At 44.3% G+C, this 6000-nt stretch overlaps 1 long non-coding RNA gene across 1 annotated transcript; it reads left to right on the top strand.

The window, feature by feature from the left end:
* Nucleotides 1-7: 7 nt before the first annotated feature.
* LOC117245043 lies at nt 8-3097 on the top strand. Its single transcript, XR_004499190.1, has 2 exons — nt 8-701; nt 801-3097. It is a non-coding gene; the product is annotated as an uncharacterized LOC117245043 (long non-coding RNA).
* The last annotated feature ends 2903 nt before the right edge of the window (nt 3098-6000 follow it).

Genomic DNA, 6000 nt, shown 5'->3' with positions numbered 1-6000 from the left:
CCCGGGCTTGTGCGCTGTTCCCTTTGATTGTCTCGCAGTTACGTGTCGTTTTGCTTCCATTTGTTTTGAAGCATTTGTAGTTTTGCGGTGTCATTTTATGCCTCCCCTCCCCGGCGGTTCGGCATCCCTCCCGAGCTGACGGCGCCTCTCCGGGTCGCTTGAGCTCCGCTGCAGCGGGTGCTCGGGGACGGGCAAGGCCGTGGGGCTGGAGGGACAATTTCCAGTGAAACCTGGGGACTAGGAGGAAGATGTGCTGCCGGGTCTGCTACTCTGGGCAGCGACTGTGTGGTTGTCACGCTGCTTAGGTTGTCTTAAAGGGTTGTCTTTGTCACCTGAGAGTCTCCTGTGAATCAGGTATCAGCTCAGCAAAGTCACCTGGAAAAGGCTACACCAGCACCGTTTTGTCCTGCATGTATAGAATATTGTCGAGCTAAAATCTGGCAACCCACAAAGAAATATTTAGGTTTCTTTTAGGGCTATTGAGCCTTTTATTTTGGAACACTTTATAACAAAAGCTTGGTTGCTTTTGTCTTTTCCTTCCACCAGTTGCCACCTCTTCGCTTATTAAAGATAAGAGAGAATGAGACATCTGCCACCTCCATTGGAATAGGTTGAATACTTAAAAATATTCCTTATACCACTCAGAACACTCAGAAGTGGATGGGGCCGGGAGCAGAGGGGAAGGCAGGATGCTGATAAGGGTGAGCTTAGAAGGGTGTTCCCTTCTAACCTCATGAACATGAAGCCTGAGAGCAGGCAGCCTGTGTTCGGCTCTTGACTCAGCCTTTCACTCCCTGCAGTTTCATTTGGCAGCTGCTCAGCCTCCTGGACACTTCCACCTGTTTTCTGTCCTGCATCAGGGGCATCAAGAGCAGTGCAGTAATGAGTGCTGCTAATAATACACAGCTATGTGAAGAGAGAGGTGCTGAGGGCCATCGAAGTATCCGGAGTATCCATCCAAGTACTCGAGGGCCATCTCAAGGGGTTGGAAATGTCAGCCTGCAGGCACTCCTTGACCAGGTAGCTTCTGAGCCTGACATACTTCAGCTCCCACTTCCTCTGAATGTGTGTAAATTCACAGAGGAGGCCAGGGGCTGGCAGAGGAATTTCAATCCTCACCTTTCCTGTGCACAGCAAGCACAACATTCAGACGATCATTCGGAGGCCTCTTTGTAGCTCTGGCTCAGGGTTCCAGAGGACACCTCTGTGCCTGTGCCCCTTCACATCTAAATCCGAGGTTGTCTAAACCTTCTGTCGGTGGCGCAGCAGCACGATGGATTTGAGCAGATCTAGATAGACTGCCTAGACTGAGCTGGGAGCAGCTCTTGTCTCCGGCAAACCACAGTGAACCTGCACATTCGGAAGGTATTTAATTCGTCGTCAGCCTCGGGGAGGGATGCTGAGGTCCCAGCTTGGTGTGCCGGCAGGAGCGCTGCAGCCCGGCGCCGGCAGTGAGGAGCTGTCTGCATCTTTTTTCCACTTAGAATCGGGCTCCATCTAGTGATCCTCTCCCAGAGGAGGCTTTTTGTGCCGGCTGAGCAGCCATTTGTATCTGCGGCTCAGGGAAGCCCCGCTCAGAGCTGTGCAGAGCAAACATCCCCGCAGAATCTCCCAGCACTGGTTTTCCAGCCGCACTCACCGGACCCGAGCCGCTCTGCTCACGGTGCTGCAGGACCCGGGGAGATGAGCATTGTCTCGAAATAGCTGAGGATGTGCACATAAATGAAAGGAGCTTGAATTTGCACTAGAAACTTCTTTAGGAGATCATATTAAAAAAAATAATAATAAAAAAAATCAGGCTAATCCCTGGGCTGTTTTAACTGAGAAATCAGTGATCTGGTTGAAGTCAGGAGCACTCAGCAGTGTGAACGTTGTGTTCACTGGCACTCCTCGGGCACAGGGCAATGCCCCAAGAGGGGAAGAGCACACTGTGCCCGAGGAGTGCCAGTGTCCCAAGCCCTGCAATCAATATAAATTGCAGCCATTCACACTAATTAGTTGTTTAAACACAGTTTATATTCATATAAACGGTTTTCCGGAGTACTGTCTTGAATAATAAAGACATTACAGAGGCAGTAGAAACAGTATTGAGTGATATAATTGAATGCTAGGCTTCAGTTATGAAAGGTATCAAAGAAAGCTCAAAGCTCGCAATAAAGTCAGGGAAGAAAATCCAGAGTGAGGCAGTTAGTCCCTCACGAAAGTTCACTGACACAAGAGCACCATCTGCTGCTAAATGTGTGCTTGGGAAAACCGGTGGCCAGAGTCCCTTCCCACTGCGGGTGTTACACAGCTTCTGCTGGGCATTTGGACATTCCTGTGATCTTGTAGAGTTGGTGTAAATGAAAAGTGTCATCCAGAATCGAAACTCTTGAGAGGCGTCTGTGTGCTCGGGGACTGCATCTACCTTAACCAGTAGCTTGAAAGACTGAAAATAAGTCACCCTTTGGTTGCTGCCTGGCCCTTACCCTGAGGAACGCTCTGAGTGACCCAGCATTACCAATAACAAGCAACTGTTCTTTGTTTAGAGGGGCCAGCTCGTTATTCGAGTAGGACACACCAATTTCTGTAATTAACAACAGGTGGTTCATTTAATGTTGTGGTTTTGATTTCCCAACCTTGTGAGTAACAATGAAGGAGTCTCCAGGGTGTGGGATGTGCCATGGATACAGGGACATCTGAGCTGGCTCCATGAGAAGTGGGATGTGCAGAAAGGAATGGGTTTCATTTCAACCTGTGAAAAAATAACCTGGGTTATTATAAGGAGCTCAGCATATTTGTTGTCCCAAGGCTTGTGGCACATGGTGACCTAGAAGTCACACCAAGGCAGTATGGCATCTGTTAGGAGTTTTGCTGCTTGATTTGAATGCTGCAAAAATTGTATTCCTGAGTGGTCTGGAAGGCCACCCCACAACTACGAGGCAATGCTGTCATACCCATTAGTTCATTAGTTGCAGGATGTTTCAATGAAAGAGATTAATTTCTTCTGCTCTACTGCAGCATAAAATGAAGCACCATCTCCTGTAGACAGATTAGAAAGGTTTTTATGATTTTGATTTATGATTCTTCTGTTAAAAAAAAAAAAAAAAAAAAAAAAGTTTTTTCTTTTCCTGTCTGCTGAAAAGGAAATATTCAGCTGGTATCTCTCTGACTCCCCCATCAATAAGATGTGGAGGAACATGGATGGAGCCTCCCAAAACCTTCTCATTGACCAGACAAGGGACCTGTAATAGGATGCCTGAGGCCATGCATAAAAAAACAGCTTTTCTATGCTCACCTGTATTTCTATAGGAAAATACCTGCTATGTGCTAACATGGAGGAATTCATCTTGAGGAACAAAGGTACTAGGACAGGCTCACTAGATGGTGAGAGTGATGTTCTTGAGACTTCCCTTTCCTTAACTAGAAGCTGCTTCATAGCCAGAATTTTAATTCCTCCTGGAAACCATGCTATAATCCCACTGACACAAGGACAGGGGGTGTCGAGAATAAAAGAGAAGTTGTTCTAGCAACAAAGCATCAGTAAAGATCATTGCCTATGAAAGAACTTTATAAATCTGGTTTTGTGTCAGCCAGGAGAGAAAAGAGCTAGGCTGTTTGCTGATGAGCTTTTTGAGTTCAGCTTTTTTTTCATGCCTTTTTGATAAGTCTGAGACAGACACCTCCAGAGCAGAGCCAAAGACAGGTGAAAAAACATGCATATAGTTTGTGTTTCAGACCACTGTGTACATGACAGACTAAACTAAAGATCCTACAAGAAGCTGCTTTTGTTCTCCTTCATATCAAAATATTACTCTGTGGAGCTGCCCTTTCTTTCTTTTAATATCACAGATGCAGTTTCTGAAAAACTTCCTGGGGGATTTAATAAGGTTGTTGCAACCGCCCAACCAAACAAAGCCATGTCCTCACTTCAACCTGACAGTACAGAGGATTTTCTCTTTGGTGACATCTATATAATGCATCCTGTGAGCGTGGATTTCTCATACCAACAGAAAAAAATAGAGAGCTGTTACTCAGACAAAGCAAAGTTTCAGAAAAACAAGTCACAAATTTTCAGCTGATAATTTCTTGATCATAACTGGTGAGATTTCCATGAGACATTGCTGTCAAAGGGCTGACCCCCAAAGCAAATAACTTTTGTATATAAGGAAATATACAATCCCTGTACCATTCAGGCATCACTCCTCAAGATACGCCATCACTTAGAGAACATTTGATGACTTCAGCTTTCCTAGCTCTCCAGATGACAGCAAACTCAGTTATTTAATTTTGTTTTTATTAGGAAATGAGACATTTGAAAGTCTGAAATAGCTTTGATCCCTGTTATTGAATTGCTGCAGCATGGCAGAGGCAGTGAAAATACCCAGTGGAACAGCCAGAATGAACCTTCTCTGTTTAAACAGAGTGGTGCTGTGTGTTTGTAAAGCAGGTACCTGTGATATCCAAGACATGATAAAACCAGGGAGAACATATCCAAACTTTGTGCTAGCTAAAATAAAAAGCTTCTCCAGGTTAAGACACTGGTTAGAGGAAAGGGGATGCTGCCCCAAAGCTTCTTGATAGAACAGTGCCTTAATATTTGCTACTTTCTCCTATGAGCCTTTTTTTTTTTTTTCTTTTTTTTGGGGGGGGGATGGGGTGGGATAAAGCAGGCATAACTGAGCTACCAATTCTCTTTTGAAATTCAAATTGTTTTGTGTTGTTGCTGTTGGGGACTTCTGGTAAAAATAGGATTATGTTTAATTTACAGTGTTAGGGATTTTTGTGAAGATGAAAGAACTTTTGCTGTAGTGGGCTCTTAGCCTGTAATAGTACTGGTTTAGGCTTTTGGATTTTTTTTTTTTAACTTCAAAAAGCAAACATCAATAAATAAAAACATCTGTTTGAATGAAAAACGTCCCCTGGCTCAAGGAACTACAGTGGGTCTGTCAGTTTACTCTCTATCAGCATCTCCAGAGAATGCTAATGGAGCTCCACCTGCCACGAGCACAAAGAGAGGCTTCAGGAGTTGCTTTTTATTTTGGGGTCATCCTTGTGTAGAGTGAGGCTGCCTAATACTTGGGCTGGTGCTAGAAAGGCTTTTTAGGAATTTGTAGTGGTTGAAATTAGCAGAGGGTTGATGTAAGGCCATATTAACTATGATTCACATTGGATTTTTAAGGTGTTTTGTCCTGTTTAAACTCATTACTGGTAAAATTATGAACTTTGCCAAGAGCATATCCAGGCAACATCAGGTAGTGAACCCAAACAAGTTTTTCATCCAATGAGATACCCCATGACTTGAAAAATGTGGTTTGTATCCTCCCAGTTTAACTCTTCTCATCAGGAGACGGCTCATAACTGAGACATATAGAACCAAGTAATTTCACACATCCTTGTCTCATTCCCTCATCTTTCCTCCTTGCTTTCCATGCACAGCTGATTTTTTTAGAAACTCATTCTTGTAATAGTTAGAGTCATAGTTTCTTAATGAAATTCCTTACTTCTGACACACTATAAAAAGTAGCAACCCCTTAAGTAGACATCTGCTTGGAATTTTTGCAACATTTAATATTTCCTAGAATAGAGCCATAAATTGTCTTGTACCAGCTTCAATGTGCTAGTCAGTGTAACTCCTGCCTGCTTTGGGCAGCCAGAGGCTTTTGGGCGAGAGTTACGTGGAAAGATCCAAAGTGGGGCCAGGAATGGGAGCTACAGATGGGTGAGAGCAAGTATGGTTTTCAAAATAAAAAATGCAGAAGAAACCAGAGAAATTTAGAAGTTTTCTGAAGGGTCTGCCCCCCAGTGACTGAATGCGAAGAAAAGGACTAATAGTTACCTGTTGCAAAGAAAAGGAAGTTACTATCCAGCACAAACAGAAAAGCAAGGACAGGCAGAAGCCATGGGAACGAAAATCAGAGCAAGCCAGTGACCGCAGAACCATGTTATTGAAGGTTTGGAACCTGGGAGCTCACAGTTACATATACGTTTCTCTGAGACTACCGCAGTGGGAGGTGATGC

This window comes from Parus major, chromosome 12, assembly GCF_001522545.3.
Source record: "Parus major isolate Abel chromosome 12, Parus_major1.1, whole genome shotgun sequence".
NCBI lineage: Eukaryota > Metazoa > Chordata > Aves > Passeriformes > Paridae > Parus > Parus major.
Note: the sequence above shows the minus strand (reverse complement) of the source record. Positions and strands in the feature narration are given on the sequence as shown.